This window comes from Numida meleagris, chromosome Z (genome assembly GCF_002078875.1).
Source record: "Numida meleagris isolate 19003 breed g44 Domestic line chromosome Z, NumMel1.0, whole genome shotgun sequence".
Lineage (NCBI taxonomy): Eukaryota > Metazoa > Chordata > Aves > Galliformes > Numididae > Numida > Numida meleagris.
In genome coordinates, this window is record NC_034438.1 from 66,167,577 (window position 1) to 66,186,317 (window position 18,741).

The window sequence follows — 18,741 nt, forward strand, 5'->3', positions numbered from 1 at the left end:
CCCCCCTTCATGTTCCCCCAAATACAGCTGGATGAAATACATCCCCGTGCTCAACCCACGCAGAATTCATGCCTGCAGAGGCAATGCCGCAGTATTACATACCCTACAATTTTTGGAGAAATGCAGGTCATTTTTGTTTTTACTGTGAAGATGTTCTGTTAGTGACTTTGTGCCATGGTGGAAACTCAACTGCAATTGAAACATTACATCATTTGCAGGAACTTTGCAGCATTCTAAACTGTATCTAAGCTAGAGATAAAATGAGAGTTTTCAAACAGAAATAAGAACCTGATGTTACTTAAGCTTATTCTGAGTCTCCCTCTGTGCTCATCAGAGCATCCATCTGAAGAAACCTCACACAATACGGAGCTAACAGAGCCAGATGTCCTTCCTTAAGGATGAAAAGCTGTAGGCACGGCACGGGATTAACCTGCACTGGCCACTTCCCTTGTAGATGTCCGGCAGTGTTTCATCTGGAGGTGTTGAAAACTCTGCATGAGGAGTAAAACTAGCAGGAATAGACTATGAAATGGGAACTACTTGCATTCTTAGAAAATGACCTCTGAAATCTGCCTACTGGGGATCCATTAACACTGTAATAGGGAAGAAGTGCCCTGAGGCAGTTTCTGGTAGGTGGTGCCCAAAGTCTTCCTGGAAAGGAGGTGGAAGAGGAAGAAGGAGCTATGGGAAGTCACTTCTTCCTCTTTCCTCCTGTAGCTTTGAGAGGAAGGGCAGAGAGGACAGGTCCAGCTCCTGAGTGCTGGAAGGCGTATTTTCTCCTCAGCCCTAAAACATTCTTCCAGAGCGGCACTGCTGCCAGTGGCTTGCCTACCTACAGCCCTAGTTACAGTTTTCATTTGCTGTCTCCAAACTGTGACGAAGAGCAGGATCTGCCCTTGGGAGCTCTCTGCAGTGGGTTGTATTGCTGGAACAAATTGCTTCAGCAGTTTCTAATCACTGGATTTTTTTTTTAGTAGCAATGGTGATACGAGTAGAGAGAAGAGATCAGGATGTATTTTACATTTAAAACTGAGATATTGATAGTAGGCAATACATGTCTCAGTAATAGAAAGTGAGTGATTTTTTTTACTTTTAGGCTTTGGCCCTTCTTGGCTCAAGCAGAATATGGAGCAACTTGCTTGGAGGAAATTAACTATTTTTCTGTGAGAGTAATAGTGCTCTAAAAAAATAAGAGAGATTAATCTGTTAAATTATCACTTGTTTTATCATTAAAAAGCTAGGATAGATACATACTTTGGAATTCTTTCAAATACCAAAAACTCACTGGCTTTAATTATTTTAAGATTAATTGTTCAGTACTAGAAACTTGAAGTTCAGACTTCCCACATAAACTGTTTAAACACACACAAATTGAGAGCAGTCAGATTTGATTTATGCATGCAGATCCCATTGACACCTCTGGGAGTTCTGATACAGTCTGAAGAGAGTACGTGGCCCTTAAATGAGGGCAAAGTGTCTGTCCGCATGACTTTGGAAAAGGATTATTACGTAGGCGGAGAAGAGTCAGTCTGCCAAAAGTTTCTGCTTTCAGGCAGAGGTCTGTAAAGGGGATGGGTGTTTCAGTCTTCAGCAGAGCAAACAAGCACTTGAGCGATCCAGGCAATGGGTTATTAGTTCAAGCTACAAAAAAAGAAAAACAAGATTCATATTGCTTTGCAGTATTCAGACAATGAATTTCATCTTCACTTGTAGACAAGCCCAATGCACACAGAGAATATAATATGACTAGCTTCCAAGATTAAAAAAAAAAAAAAAAGGTAGGCAAAATTAAAACATCTGCTAGTCTTTGTCTGTACAGCAGATGTTGAATACACTTTTAGGCTAGGCTCATGAGAGTTCACAAAACATACTTTGCCTGTTGAACACAAAGTCAGGACTTTCATGCTGAAGTGACTACATTTTAGCATATTCTATACCCGAAAGTATGAGTTGCATGATTTTTGCAAAAATCCAAGCAGATTCTAAATATGAGAAAACTATGAAAGGCATCCTTGGTCATAAAAGACAGGTTCAGGTGCAGGGAAACTAGAGGCTTCGAAAGCTCTAGCGTAGCAGGACAGATCCAGGCAAAGTCTGTAGGATTAAGTCTGTTCAGGAGCTTTATTTTTTTTCCCAAATAAGTTAACAACTTTTAAAAGCAGTTTTGGTAGACAGGCTGTTCCAAGTTGCTTTTTCTTGCTGCATAATATAACCTTGAAACAAAAAAGCACTGGCAAACTTATGCTTCACTTACTTAAGGTGCGCAGTTACTACTTGACTGCTTCACATGGTATTTATTCTCCTCTAACCCAGTAAGGTAGGACCTTGCTGTAGAAGAATCAGAATACATTTCTAAATTCTCTTTTCAGAAGAAGGACTTATGTTCTGTTATTTCCAGCATTGCCAAAGATTGAGAGTCAAGGAGAAAAGGTTTGGAGTGTGTGGAGCAGTTCTTTTCTAGCAGAACTGAAGCTTACAAGTTGAGAAGTGTAACTTCTCTATGGGTAAGAAAGGACTCGAGTCTCCAGAGCTATAGCTTCCTCATTAAAGTTTGTATGACTTTCATCATCACCCAGGAAGATCAAATTTGTTAGATGTGCATTTATGATGTTGTGATATTCTTGAAAATACCACTCTCAGACAGGAAGTGATTCTAGCCTGGAAAAATGATCAACTGAAAAGTGATATGATTGGTAAAAGCGTATGGTGGATAGGAAGTCACGAGAGAAACAGAGACATTGATATGAAGCAATTCCACTATTGCTTCCAATGCAAAGATTAAGTGTCTTTATGTGAAAATGTCAAGAATATGATTCAGGAGGTGCTACTCACAACAGTGTTTGCCTAAGCAGCTGAACTCCAAGCCATGTAATGCAGTGGACACCAGAATTTTACGTTAAGAAGAACAGTAATTTAAATAATTTAAGGTACAACTTCTTGTTATTATTTAATTATTTAAAATTTTATCAGCAGAATAAAAGTCCATCCACAGCTTTACAACTTTGCAAATATATCACTTCCATCTCTGAAATCTTGGAGTTGCATATCCCAGATTTTGAGAGTGTGTTAACTACACTTGCTTGGATTCAAATTGCTACGTAAAATGTGGCATTTGAAGAGAGGATTCAAAAGTAGGCAGAATCTTAGTCTATCCTGGCATGGTTCACGTTGCATTCATACCAGCCCACTTTCCCTTAGAATGAGATTTTGTATGCATATTACTCAAAATATTATTTTGAAATCAAGCCAAACCAAGGCTGAAGACATGAAAGTAGAAATTAGGACGAAAAGCCCTCAAAACCGCGGTGCCAGGAGTGGGAAAATAAACAAGGCTGAAGAGGTAGTGTGAGCCTACAGAAAGAAAAAAAAAATGTGAGTAATCAACACTGAACTCAGTGTGCTAGAGGGGGAGCAGGAAAGTAGTGAAATGAGAGCAAGAGCAGTGGCAAGGTCCAATGACCTCTTCCTTTATGTGTTAATGGAGACGTTACTGGGACATCCCAGCCAGCAGTTATGTCACAACACTGAGAGAACTGGGAGAGCATCCACCTCCCTTCTCTCCTCTTCTAGACATCTGCTGCATCCTTTCTGTCCGAGCAGGAGGTACTCCTAGTTCCTCAAGAGTTTACAAATCCTTGATTGAACTTTCACAGCCTTTCTTCAGCAGCCTATCAGGAGTAAAGACAAACAGAAAGGAGGACACATTGTGTCTTAGGTTAAGCTCACTCGCCCACTTGAAATCACACTTAGAAGATATATGTGTTTGTGGCAGTTAAACCAGAAAGGTAAGTGAACTTACGACTTCCTTTAGTAGTCTGATCCATTTTGTTCATGTGACTGTTTCTGGCTGAAGTAACATTTAGGGTATGTCCTCTTACTGTTAACTGCCCCGAGTGTCTCCTTCTCTGTTTGATTAAGCTAAATAATACTAAAATTTCGGCCAAAAAACCAAACCAAACCAACAAACAACATCAGGATGTTCAAACTGAGGCTGAGTGTTCTGGGCTTAATCTTTCCATCCATATTCAGGCATAACTCCCAGCCATTACTGATAGGAATTTTGCCCAAGCAAGTGCTAAGGAAGAAAGAGACCCCTACATTTGAATTTTTTTCTGGAAATCGTGAAACCAATGGAAACTTGACAGTTGACACCATTTCAGAATTTCAAATTTGAATCTGTAGAAAATTATCTAAATAATGATCCTTTTGTTTTCACAAAGACACGTATGTGTGGCTGATGGCCCTAGGGTGCATGAAGACACATCAGCACTGTGGCAAAATGTTTGCTTTGTGTGCTGCCTCTCTCCTTGCTTGCTCTGTATCCTGCTATTTACCTTTTCTGTGGTCTTGTATTTTGTCTCATCACAAAGATTTGCTTGTGGCTGTGTCAGCGAATAGGTATTGTGTGATCACAAAGGACATGGAATTTACAAAGAAGCAGAGAATCTCATATAGGTTTGAAGTCACCTCTGGAGATCATATAGTCCAATACCCCTGCTAACGCACATTCCCTGCATTAAGAAAGTGTAAGCAAACATCCTCCCGTGATACAAACACAAAAAAAAGCAACCCTGACATAGAGATTGCTACCAATTTGTATTGCATCCAGACCAGAACAGGGAAAAATGTGTCTTCAGAAAGTCTGAACAATTCATGGAAGATGATTGTTGTGGAGATAGTAAACATATAATTTTTGTTTCCCAACTATATCACCGTTACAAAGGAAAATCAATGAATGATGGAGAGTGATGGAAGTTTAGGCTGTTGCCTGAACACATGTGATGATGTGTTGTGAGGTCATTAATCAAGGAACTACGATATGAGTGAGAGATGACTGTGACCTTGCTAGCCTTTGCAGAGAGCAGCCTGGCTCATGCCTGGACTCCCTTTGAGCCTGTATGTGAGTCTTGGACCACTGAATGGGGATTTGGTTGTGCTGTGCTGTGGGGCTGCCAGCAGGTGCTCTTGGTACCCATCCACACAGCATCACCTTGTTTCCCCCAGCCCTGCCTGGCTCAGGCAGCTCGGGCCCTGAGGAGTACACTCACAGCAGCAGAGGTGAGTGGTGTGGGGACAGCTAGGTCCCTTGGGCAGCTGGTGGGGAGCAGGGGACAGGCAGGTTTCCTGGTGAGGGACTGGGTCATGGCTGCTTCCAGCCCTGGAGTGACTGTGGCCTATCTCTCTTTTGTACTTTGTGGCAACCTCTGCTAGCAGAAGCACCAGAGTAGGGGAGCAGCATTACGAGCTCGGCTCTCCCAAGCCCACTGCGCAGCCTGGGGTCACAGAGGTGGTGTTGGACTGGACTTGCCCCATCCATGGGCATAGCTGGAACAATGTCGCCTATGTGATCCCGTCTCCACAGCTACAGCTGTGTGCTCTGGTGGGTGAGGAAGAAGCTGAGTTGTGCCCTATGAGGGGACAACATAGAGACCATCCAATACTGGGTGAGATCAGACAATGATAATCTGGATTGTTCTGTCCCACAGCAGCAGAACACTCAGATGATGGCCTGCAGGATGAGCCGGGGCCTGCAGAGCCACTGCTTGTGGCTCCTGAACACAAATTCCCACTTGAGGGCTGCCTTTTTCCAAGAATATCCAGGAGATCTTGAATCGCTGCTCCAGTGGTTCCAACAAGAGATTGAGGGGCTCTCCAGCAAGGAGTGGTGGGAGGTGCTTGTGCTTGTCATTCAGGGCACTGCTGTGGGCTTCCTGTGTGTGTACATTGCTGCAGGTGCTGTAGCCAGTGTGAGGAGGCTCATAAAAATCCTGATAGCCCTGTATGGCCCAGAAATCTACTGACTGCAGGACTGCTGGAATGTCCGTGCTGCAGGACGGCAGGAGGACAGCCCCGTGGCCACCCCCAGCCCTGCTGCTTCCTATTAGGAGCCTTTTGCATCTGGCCCAGGTTTCTCCACCAGCCTTGAAGGCCCCAATACTGAGAGATCCCTGGCATCCTTTGTAGGGGTCTTGAGTACCCCACCACAGCCCCTGTGTCCTCAGAGAAACTAGGGCAGGTGGTGGCAGTTAGACAAACATCGTTCAGTTGACTTGTGCTCTCATTGCTGTTGTGTTTGATGTTGGATGAACTTTCTCAAGAGGTAAAGCATGATTTTCAGCTGAAATAAGAAGCTAATCAATATTTGTTTTATGTATTTTTTAATATTCTATTGAAAATAAGTGCATTTAAAAATATTTTATTACCAGCTTTTTCATGAACTCTTGTATAACTTGGAAATTAATTTGTAAGGAGATTATGACTTTTATAGTTTAATAAAAAAGATAGAGGGAAAGGACTCCTAGGGGGTTGTATTTCCAGCCTCCAGACAAATGTGTTAATGTATATTATTATTAGTATACCGGCATACTTCTGTTTCTTATAATATTCATTAAATGACATTCAGATCCTTCTTTTTCCATGACCCCCAACTTTTCCTAATATGAGAAGTAGACTTCATCCTTTCTCATGAAATGTATGAAGGATAGTAATGTTTGGAAAAGCAAACAAGTTAATTGCTACATCTTTATGTGTAGTGTATGATACAAGGTTAGCTGTGCAGTTTTTGTCAATGGACATTTGGCATTAAAAGCTGAACTACTACTATGAAACTAAAAAACTTTATAGTGCAATCACTGCCCATGGATGAAACTTGGGAAAAAGACATCAAAGAAATATGGTGAATATATTCTAGTGTACCCTATACAAAATCTGTTTTTGTTATCACTGGGAATTAATGAATTTTTTTTCTCCTAAAATTGCTCAAGGTATGCAGTTGTTAAGGCATGTTGGAGAGTCATGTCCATCTAACTCAATTCTTGTACTCCTCCATTTTGTAAAGCTGTTCTACTTATGTGTACTTGGTGTTTTGTTCTTATTACAAGGATGCTTAACTGAAACTATTGTTACAGGAAACAGTGATTTCATTTTGGTTGTCAGACCTATGTTCACTCAAATTTATGCAACTTCCAACCATGTTTTCCTTTGCATTAGACACCAGGCTTTGGGATATATTTCACTGAAGGTTTTCTGTGCTCTTACTATATTGTGTTCTTTGTCATTAGTAAAGGCAAGGACTGCCTCTGTGTTGAGCACTGTGGAGAAGGAAAGAGGCTTGGAAGAGCTTTGGATGCGGGCAGCCAGTAGTGCAAACCTTCATTATGCTTGAAGAGTTTTTCACTCCTGGCCATATTAAATTACAGAGCTGTTATCAGGGCTGTGTGCTAAACACAGCTGCATGACCAAGTTCAACTCCAACTAGAACGTAGTGCTGCTTGCAGCTTTGCGATGTTCATCATCAGTTTCAGCCCCATTTTCTACATGACTTTTAATAGCCTGGTGGATTCTTATAGAAGTCTTGTAGGCTTTTTAAAGAATCTATCACTTCAAGTTAACCTAGATCAAACCTCTTAATATCATAGGAGCAAAGCTTTAAGCACCTGTTTTTACTAGAAACATGGGATGGAATCACTTAGTGTTGTGTGGGGATGGTTTTTATATCCAGAAGGCTATAAATAGAATTCATAAATATCTACTCAAGCACTGGAGGGGAAGCACCAGAGCTCAGTAGTAATGAGGTAGAGACAAAAGGCCCTGAATCATACACTGTATGGAAAGAGGTACTTTGGTGCTCTCTTGCTATTTTCTTTTTATTCGTTTGTGGTTTCAGTTCTCCTTCCAAACTTAATGTTTACATTTTCCCTCTTCATGATTTGTATTTATACACAAAGCATATGCTCTTAATTTTGCCCTTCCTCTAAGCATATTGGTTCAATACCTTGAACACTAACCAGATTTCATTCAGCCCTTTCAAAGAGCTCCTTCAGGTCACAGGATCATAGAATCACAGAATTGTAGGGGCTGTAAGGGACCTCTAGAGATCATCAAGTCCAACCCCCCTGCAAAGCGGGCTGCCTAGACCAGGTTGCACCGGTTGGCGTCCAGGCGGGTCTTGAACATCTCCAGAGAAGGAGACTGCACAGCCTCTCTGGGCAGCCTGTTCCAGTGCTCTGTCACCCTCACTGTGAGGAAGTTCTTATGCACATTTGTGCAGAACATCCTATGCTTCAGTTTGTGGCCATTTTCCCTTGTCCTGTCACCACTGCTGAAAAGAGCCTGGCCTTGTCCCTTTGCTTCCCGCACCTTCGATATTTATAGACATTGATCAGATCCCCTCTCAGTCTTCCTTTCTCAAGACTGAACAGATCCAGGTTGCTCAGCCTTTCCTCATAAGAGAGGTGCTCCAGACCCTTTATCCTCTTTGTGGCCCTCCGCTGGACTCTTTCCAGGAGATCTTTTTTGTTCTGATTGCTTCTCACTAGATCAGGTTGCCCAGGGCCCCATCCAGCCTGGCCTTGAATGCCTCCAGAGATGGGGAATCCACAACTTCTCTGTGTAGCCTGTGCCAGGGCCTCACCACCCTCTGAGTAAAGAATTTCTTCCTAACGTCTAACGTAAATCTCTTTTTAGGTTAAAGCCACTCCCCTTGTCCTGCGACTATCAGACTTTGTAAAAAGTTGGTCCCCCTCCTGCTTGTAAGGTCTCAAGTACTCGAAGGCCACAGTGAGTTCTCCCTGGTGCCTTCTCCAAGCTAAACAAGTCCAGCTTGCTCAGCCTTTCTTTGTAGAAGTTCTCCAGCCCTTTGATCATCTTTTTGGCCCTCCTCTGGACCCATTCCAACAGCTGCGTACTGTTTCTCTACTGGGGGCCCCAGGCTGGGACATGGTACTCTAAATGGAGCCTCTCAAGGGCAACAGAGAGGGGAGTAATTCCCTCCCTCTCTCTGCTGACCACCCTTCTGTTGATGCAGCCCAGAATGTTGGCCTTCTGGGCTGCAAACGCATGCTGCTGGGTCATGTCCAGCTTTTCACTGACCAGGACCCAAAGTTCTTCTCCACAGGGCTCCTTTTAATAAGTTTTTCTCCCAGTCTGTACTCATATCTGGGACTGCCCCAACCCAAGTGAAACACCTTGCACTTGGCCTTATTAAACCTCATTAGGTTCTCATGTGCCTGTTCATGTTCCTCTGGATGAAATCCTTTCCTTCTGTTGTGTCAGTTGCACCACTTAGCCTGGTGTCATCAGTTGCTGAGGGGGCACTCGATCCCAGTGTCTATGCCATTGATAAAAATATTGAAGAACACCTGTCCCAAGACAGACCCCTGGGGGGCACCACTAGTGATCAGCCTCCACCTGGCCATAGAGCCATTGACAACAACCTTCTGGATATGACCATCCAACCAATCCTTTATCCACCAAATAGTCCAGCCCTCAAATCCATGTCATGCCAATTTTGAGATAAGGGTGTGGTGTGGGCCTGTATCAAAGGCCATGCACAAGTACAGGTAGATGATCCACCTTTACCCACCAATGCCATCACTGCATCATAGAAGGCCACCAGATTGGTCAGTCACGATCTGCCCTTTGTGAAACTATGCTGGATGTCTCAGATAATCTCACCCAAATTTAAATTTGTCCTTTGCACTGAAAGCTATATACATAGTTTTCCTATTTATGAACAATTAATTGCAGGTACTTGCAAAATTATTCCACCAGGAACGTATTTATTAGGGTTTTTTGTATGCTACATTGTATTGTTTGTGCATATACAAGTGCCAACCCATGAGCTACTCTTGATTGATATATCTGGTTAAGGTGTTTACAGTGAGTATCACAGCATAAGGTGTGAGCTGAAAAGAGTTATTTTCAGAAATGATTCTATTACTTAATCCTTAGTCTGTGGGGGCATATACAGTCTTCAATGTCTTTATATTCAAAAATGGATAGATTTACAATGGTAACAGATACCCTGAGTTGGTACCCATAATATCTAGCCATGCATATAAACATAGTGCACACCAGGTTTACTAGGACGTCATAGTCGCAGAATGGTGATTTTTACTATATATAAATTCACTTCTTTTTTCTCATCTTCCATGGGCTACAGCCATGCTAGTAAAAGTTTACTTTCTTTCTCTTTTTCTCTCTCTCTTCACAGTTGATGAGCATTTGAACTTCCAAGGAAACAAGGTGATTTGGATTAAAAAAAAACAAATCCCACTTGCTTGGAATGACAGGAAGAAAGAAATGACAAGTGAGTGCCAAACTGTTTCCAGATCACTTACACACTCCTATAAAAGAATCTGTCTCTCCCTAAATATTTCTTTCAATGAAGTGCTAAGCTCAAAATCTTTTGTTCTCTCTAAAGAATTTTACAATTTCCATTACTTTTGCAAGTTTTCCTGTTCTATTTGCAGGAATAAACTGATTAGCTATGTATTTAAATAAATACAAGGAAAAGGAAAAGGAGTACAATATAACGCAAATGTAAAATTATTATGGCCTGAGAAGTGCTTAATGTTAAAAACAGAAGCAGAAAATACATTCACATGCTTTTTAAAGAATTCTGTGATCTTGTAAGACACTGAAGAGAGAGTTTTATGGACAGGAGGGAAGAGGAAGAGAGTCTAATGTCCCGTGAACTCTCTCAACGAGTTTTACTACAGTGGTGTCCTTAAAAAAAAATAAGTTATGGTTCTGCACATGTTTCTTAAAGGTATGGTGATTTATAAACACCAAAATTTTCAATTTGGCTACTTTTCTTTATTCTATCTTATGCAATCTTGAATTGACTGCTAAGAGAGTTGCCAGCATGCCCACAGAAAGTAATGTAGGAATTGTTATGTACACACTCACTTAATGCTCCAGTTCAGATATATAACCCTGCCTGGTCAGGAAAGACTTGTGTGATAAAAACGCTCTTTTAAATCAAAGCCAAGTTCAGTGACAGCTCAGATTCTCACTAAAGTCTTAAAAAGTTGGATTTAGAAAAAAAGTGAAAAGTTCCAATTTTGTGAATAAAGCTTGCAGAACTAGAGGGGAGGTAAAAGTAGAAACTGCTTTTTGTCCTTGAAGAAAGGGTGAAGAATTACAAAGATGTTGTTTTCTGCAAAGCAGTTAGTTTAAGATTTAAAACTTGCTAACTTCATATCCTCATTTTATGAATTTGTCTCAGGTTGTGTATGTTTTAGACCAGCAAGCAAGAGTCTTTCAATGCAGCAAATGTAGCTATGTTCTTATTGAGCGCTCATATTCTTTTCTTTCTCCCTTAAATAAAAATAAGTAAGTGTAATTTACTGTTTAATCCATCCCTTCACCTTCACTATTTACTTCTGCTCTTTTCTACTGCAAGCACATTTACAAGTTTGCAGAAACAGTATAGGTTTCTAGAATGATAATGTTTTTGGGAAAAACTCCAAAGAGATCATCTCAGAAAAACACAGAAAAAAGATGATGAGCTCCTAGAAGAGAGTGAAGGGGTAAGGGAAACTGCTGCCTTGAAGTGTAGAGGCTAGTTTGTTCACTCATAATGATCGGAAGGAAGGGAGGCTACTTTTCTGTTTTTAAAGGCTAGAGCCAACTGTCTTTTTTGGTGCTGAATGTACTAATATGTATGGACATGATTACGACTCTTGAACTGTCCTATAAAAAGAGTAGGCCTGGAGATACTTTCTAATGTAAATACAGGGAAGGAAGAAAAAGAACTGAAATATCTTTTACAAAAACAAATACTGGAGCATTTCAAGTCACATTCATCCTCTTCCAATGTCTTTGGCATGACTTACTGTCTCAAGTCATCTCTCCCTGCATAACTGGAGTGAAATGGGCTGTCCACTGCTACTTGTGTGAGAAAAGTGTGGTTTCCTGCCGTCTAACCATTGTCTCACCCTATAGCACTAGGGTGAAGAAGGACCTGTTGGTGGTTTGTTGGATTTTGTTTTTTAACAATTGCCAAATATGTAGGCCACCAAGATCAGAAACAATGGTTAAGATAAAGAGCTTTGAGACAGCTGGAAAACAGAAAGGGCAAAGGATTCCTTTTTTTCAACTATGCAAACCTAACTGTGGAGGCTAAAGAGGTGAAAAAAAACCCCCACTACGCTAAGCTTAGGAAAAGCCAGATCAGTTGCAAATAGAGACAGATGAACTTTATCTGAACAAAACAAAGAGGGATTTGAAGCTTATCTAGATAAATGGGATTTTGATGTTAAAGCATGCCTTTTCTCATGGGCATCATTTATTTTAATTATCCTACACAGGGAAAAGATTACACTTCGGACAGAAGGAATTTTGCTTAGACATCTTGACCTAATTAAGAGTTCGTTGACATTTTATATTTGAATTTTGTCACTAACATGCACATGACCTTGGAAAATCACACTGGTTATTGTTTCATAAAACAATCTCAAACAGTCATATGAAACATAATGGGAAAGATCATTTATTTTTCTGGGCTTTGAATATGGGAGTATTTGTCTATTTACGTGTTAAAATGCTAAAAGCACTGCACAAACTGCCTAATAAAATTTAACTTCCTGGGCTTGGATTGCTAAATAGTCTGCATAGTTGTGGCAAAAGGTTAAATGGCAAGACACTTACTTCACCAGCAGAGGTTCTGGCATGTCACGTATGAACATACAGAACATACAAATTGCACTGTGCTCCTACACTTCAAAAACCAATACAGGCAGCACAAACAGTGTGTGTCTTTCTGCAAAGCTTATAGCTCTTCTCTTTTGACATGACTTTCTACACACTGTCCTCCCATAGGGTTTCTGGTGGGGTAGGGAGCAAGGGGAGCAGGGAGTGTTACATTCAGGCTATGAAGGTAGGGGTATGAATTTAATAGAAGAAAAAAGAATTCATAGCCTAGAAAAGTGATAATGAATGTTGCTATTATCATCTTGGGCTTTGAGGCAAGGCTTGTGTGGTGGAGCATTCAGCTTCTGTGTCACAAGGTCATAAAGTTCAGAGCAGATAGGTCTGTTAGGTTTACCCAAGGGTTTTTTTAAATGGGAAAAAATCCATCCTCATTTAATAAAACTTATTTTTTTTTGAGAAAACCTTAGATAAAATGCAAGAGGATTCTTGAAATGAACATGACAAATTTGCTGCTAAGAGGTAGAAAGTGTCCACCCTGGACTTCTGTGTCTTGGGAGGGCCATTTTGTTGTGATTCCACTTCCTGAAAGCTTTTGAAGAGATTTGTTTTTCCTCTCTCACACATTGAAAACAAGTTTTGAAACCTTAAGAGCTGTTGTGAAACAATCATCTGGCAGGCTCTGCTACTTTTGCCTTCCAAATATTTTTAAATTTATATTGTGTCTAGCACACCATTTTTCCAGAGTTACTGGAGACATGCAGTCTCTGTCTGCTACCTTAATTCTATATTTAAGAGTGCTTGAAGAGTTTGAGGGATCCGTTCAAGTTGCAAGAAGTCAGAAGCTAAGAAATAACATGGCTAAGGGGTTTGACCCTTTAGACGCAACTGCTCTCACTGAACAAGGCAGCAGTATCTTCAATAAGGTATGCTGAATCAGGCTTACTGTCTTACAGGCAAATCTGAAACACACTGGACTAAGTGATCATTTACTGTTCATTAAAAAAAGCATCAGACTTCAGCTCCAAATTGGAAAAGGGATCAGCTTTTTTGCTGTGTTATTATTTTGAACAGAAAATCCAGCAGGTGTACATAGGGAAGAAGCATCTCATTGCAGTTCCACAAATTCGTGAATTTTCAGTCATTACTGCAGACAGGAGCATATATAATGCTATATGCTGCTCAGGTAAGCTCCAGAAGAGAAGTCCTTCACAGAAAGTAGTGTGCCCTTGAGTGCAGCTCTCTGTGCCTACGGTACAGTGTTCAACACCTGAAAGCATGACTTTCGCTTCTACATGGTTTTGCCAAATGCAATTCTGGTCTGCACCAAAAAAGCAAGTTTTCATACGGCCTGCAATTTTTTTACAGTGTAGAAGTTCTGACACTGGATCCCAAGTAGAACAACCTCTGAGCATGGTCTGACACCCCCATACATCCAAATTCTTGGATCACTGCTAGTATTCTCTATTTTTTACAGGTTGAAAAGGTGAAATAGCACTCACTGAGCTGACATAGCTCTTGCGGAGTGTTTGTTTTATGGCGGTAGCGCTGGATTTGGCTGAGCTGGTTGTCTTTTCCCTGCTGTCTTAGGAGCCTCGTGAGCCCACTGACTCCAGGGAGACAATGCAGGAAATTGTTTGGATTGGTTTGTTATTCTGAGATGTTTGTTTAGTTATGTGGGGCTCTCATTATCTCTGGCCAGAGCAGCCTAGCTTTGAGGACCATGCTGACGCTGCTTAGCAAATAGGTAAATCAAGCTGTCTCTTCTGCTCCCTCGTTTTTGTTTGAAATGCATCTGCAAGAATCAAGGCAAGGTGAAGTAGGTGCTGTCCAGATTAGAAGTCCAGCAGTTACTCATTAATAGTGGGTTTTGAAAGCCAGTGGACCAGCAAATCTATGAAACCTTTGCTAGCAGAGTCCAATCAGTTTAGTGGGATTTAGAACTGGACTGGCTGCAACATACATTGAATGCAGCATTCCTGTAGGAGTAAGCAAAGAACTGAGAGTGAGCTGTAGGAGAAATGAGAATCCAGAAAACTACCAGATGTGTGTTTTTACACCAAGTTTAATTTCCACCTGTCTTCCACTATTGTGGTCCAGATGGACCCAATCTAAATGAGGAGATATCAGAGCCCACTATACATTGTACTGTGAGAATACTCTTACACTTCATGAATTTCAAGTCCCTGTATATGCTGAAAAGAAAAAAAAAGAGGAATCCTTTCAGCTTCCATTTACAGGTACAGATAGAGACCAGAATAAAAAGCATTGCAAACATTAATACATATATAAACCTCTCATGTAGCCACTTCATTGTTATCAGATATCTGTTCTCTTGCCTCATCTCAAAGTCAAACCACACAAAATAATAGAAAAAGCACTAAATTCATGAAATAACTCTTGCTCTTGGGAGCTCTGCTTGCTCTTTGAGTACCCTGATGTAACTGTGTGTGTCTCTGTTCATTGTAGGGGAGTTGAACTAGATGATTCCTTCCAACTCAGATGGTTCTATGATTCTATCAGTGTTGACTGAGAACAGAACTATATGGAGCTTAAGTGTGGAGGATGGAGAAAATACTGTTGTTAATAATTCAAGAACTAAAGGCAAGAGACATTAAATTTGAGGCAGCCAATTTCTAAAATAAGACAAAAACTCTGTCTCCTTTATTTTGATATCCTCCTCACTACACACACTGTGGAAATTAAACTCTGGAACTCAACTAGCATGGACTGTTTTAGAGGACAGTAATATCACTGGGTTAAAATGGGATGAGTAGATTCAGAGGAGAACTAAGTGTCGCTATTGAGCACTAATGAATACTTCAGGTGTACACTTCACGTTTACACTTTACAAAGAGTTCTAGTGCTGTTGGATGATGGAAACTGAGACAGTTTACCAGGAGATATTTTATCCTGTCCAGTTGCACAGCGATCTTAAGCTGTCACTGGTGGCCACTGTTGGAAGTGAGCTGCTGCTCAAAGTGGCACTTGGCCACACTCAGTGTGGGGTGGTTTTACATCCTATGGATATGCATTCTATAACTGGTCACTGGATATCTTCTCAAAACATTTTGCCAGGCTTTACAAGTATGTGGTGGAAGCACTTATTTCTGTGATTGACAGCTCATGAAGTTGAAGAAACCAGTTTGTGTGCATGGAGACAGAAGTAGGAACATCATGCACAGAAGTTGTGGACTAAGCTAAAGCCAGCTTACTCGAGGAATGCTGGAGAAGAAATATTTCCCATCTGTTTACATAGCTGGAATGTTTCCCCCACTTGTCAGCAGGTCAGTACTTTTATCATGGCTGTTAACAGGGCCAGGATGGAAAATTGTGTTTCCTTCAGGTGCCTCAAAGTACAACAAATACATGATAGAGCAGCTTTGCAGTTTATCAAAGAACAAGGCACTTGCTAATGCAGCAGGATGTGTTCTGCTGTAAGCCTTGTCTGCTTGTCACTGTGGAAGCTGTGTCCCTGAGTGTGTTTGCGCATCATGCAAACCTGGACAGTCAGCAGAAACAGAGCACTGTGCATATCTGAGAGCTGGATGTCTGTTTCCCACCCATCTTAAAGACAGACTGAGAAGGAGAGCTCACTCCCAGAGGCACTGTCTAAACATAACCATGTTTAGGTCAGAGCCTTGGAACAGCAGACAAACCTAATGATACCACCCAGGAGATGGGATAGCCTGAAAGCCCTGTACAGAGTGCAACAGAAATCTAGAAATATCTAAGAGAGGAGGAACCCCACTCAGCTTCCAAAAATAATGCAGCGCAAACCTCAGCATGCAAACTTCTGAAAGGTTTGTACAGACTGTGTACAAGTTCACAGCAACTTGAAACTGGCATTGTTCATATTTGCAGGGGCATTTCTTAATCTGTTTTCCTTCACTCTCAGTTCATTGATTGCAAAACATTTTTTAAGAGTAGCTCTCTATTAAGGATGAGCAACAACGATAAGTACATGCAAAGAGGATATTCAACATCCTTCTGAAGGATGCAATGCATTTCTGTTATGACAGCTCTTAATTATGCAACTGCTTGCATCTGATAAGACAGTGCATGTGCTTAGAGTGCACATTCACGCTAAATGCTTGACAGGATCACAGCCACAAGGCCCGACTTAGAGACTTCGAGGTGCCAGAGAACAAACAGATTTTCACCATTCTAGTGTCAGTTAAATCAGAAAGTATCTTTGCATAGAATTAGCTCTTTCTGTCAAGCTGACAAGGATTTTGTAGAGAAAGCATTAGCAGCATGAAGGCAGAGGATGGCTGTGCAAAATCCCGTAGATTTCTAAGACTGTGATGCAGTTAATACCCAAGATGAGAATCAAGGGCTACTATGCTGCAGTGTGTTCAGCCCCCTTCATTTGCAACCCAAGCAAGGCAGCTGGCGAGCCAGTTGCTTTCTTTAGCTGTAAGAACAATCTAGAGTCTCTTGCAAACCTCTCCTCAAATCACAACCACTTTTATCAATTTCAGGCAGAGAAACTTTGGGTTTAGTGGGGCTGCTAACCTAAAGTCAGAGCCTTATGTTAAAAAAATTCACTAGTAATCAGGTGATTTCCATTCTGTGTACTTCCCATGTCCCACCTCAGGCTACTACCCAATGGTAAGCTCTCCAGTCAAAACTCACAGTCAAGTAGCCTTGACTGTTGCAAACAGACTTGAAGTCAGACCAGGTTGTTTTCACGTATATGCATATTTTAAAGCTTTTGGAGCTGAACCAAACTCCGGTTATTAGCAGGTCAATAATTGTAATGCGTTTATCACCTTTTCAGCATACAGAAACTAAGTGCAGGGGGATGCACAGTGTGTGCTTCCCATATAAAGTTCAAACCTGGGAAAGAATTGCAACCCTTCATGACAGTATGAGAGAATCTCGAAGAAACCAGCAGACTCTGAGCTACTGTACACTTCCTGGGGACAGGCAGACATTGCAGGGAGCCACACTTTAGTAGGGAAAGTCAGATGTACAAGCTTAACATTTACTGGATGTTAGAGAGACCAAATTACACAGTAGGAACCTCCAGCAACAGAAAGTGCAAAGTGTTGGAAATGGGCATTTCCCTTGGGGAAATGCGGAGCATGGGGGTGGTTGCTCTTCGGCTTGTGAAGCAACTCATTGTATGAACTGTGGCAATACTGCTAACCAGAGTCACAAATCACCCATGTATAAAATCCGTGTCATGCAGAGTGTGTTTTAATTCACTCAAGGCAGATGCATGCAGATATTTATTTCTCTTTGCTCTAGCCTGTATGACAGGTGTACATGGCCTTGCTGACTGCAAGGACAAAGCTGGAGCAGGGGAATTTTCTGCTTTAATACGTTGGCTTATGCAGTTTCCTTGCTCCTTCTTCTTAAAGAAGAGAGTCAGGCTGGTGGAGAAGGAGCAGAACAGAAACAGTGGTTTCCTTCCCCATGGGGTCAAGTGGAGAAAGGCAGGCACAAAATATTTACTTCCTATCATTCATCCATCCACAGACATCTGTCCACTAGCAAGCACAGAGGGAAAATTGGGTGGTGTTATTTGGGACATACATAATGCATAGAGAAGGCCAGTAGCCTCCCGAGCATCACTTTGGCTCCACATGTGGAGGAACCTGAGCTCACCTAGCAATACTAAACTTTTCCTGTTACATTCATAGCTTTTAATTACTGTTTTTCCTTCCCATTTGTCATCAGTTTATCAAGGAATGGTTAGTTCAGAGGAGAAACTTTAATTTGAGCCTATTCTTCAGAAAGCAGTTTGAGACTTAAATGTGTGTGATAAAACACATTCCTGATAGTGAAGGCAGAATAAATATCACCAATACTAACTGATCAGTGATCAGATCACTGTAGAGGGAGGCAGCAATCACAGGATGTGAGACTATGGACTGCTGTTCCAAGAGCCCATGAACACTGTGCATGAAAGCCTCTAACACATTTCATGATGCTGGAAGTGACCACGATTAATTTAATCTGGTGTACCTCTTGTTCATGTTTTTCTAGTCCATCTGCCTACTGTCTAGCTTCATGTGCCCCCCACATTCATTTTTATTGCCATTCAGGTCTGATTTCACCCAGTCTTAGGCAGTACCTAGCCAAGCTGGGCTGAATTAAGATTTTTGCCTTATTTCTCTCCACAGATTAAAAGTCATCATATAAGTCTTATAAAGCAAAGCCTTCTCCATGATACAGCCATGTTTCTGCACCCCTACACCCATGGGAAGTCAGTAGGAGAGGGAGACCATGGTGTAAAATGGAGTCTTGGCACAGTATTCTTCTATTTCTGGGAAGTCGTACTGAAATGGGCTGCCT

General features: G+C 41.4%; 1 long non-coding RNA gene across 2 annotated transcripts in view; it reads left to right on the plus strand.

The window, feature by feature from the left end:
* The window catches only part of LOC110390285, a 33,692-nt gene that overhangs the window by 2,910 nt on the left and 12,041 nt on the right, over nucleotides 1-18,741 (plus strand). The window contains exons 1-3 of one of the 2 annotated variants that reach the window (XR_002433663.1): nucleotides 4,446-4,526; nucleotides 9,995-10,090; nucleotides 15,559-15,722. This is a non-coding gene — a long non-coding RNA (uncharacterized LOC110390285). Of the gene's footprint in view, nucleotides 1-4,445; nucleotides 4,527-9,994; nucleotides 10,091-15,558; nucleotides 15,723-18,741 lie in introns of those variants that run through there. The other variant, XR_002433662.1, reaches the window with a different exon arrangement.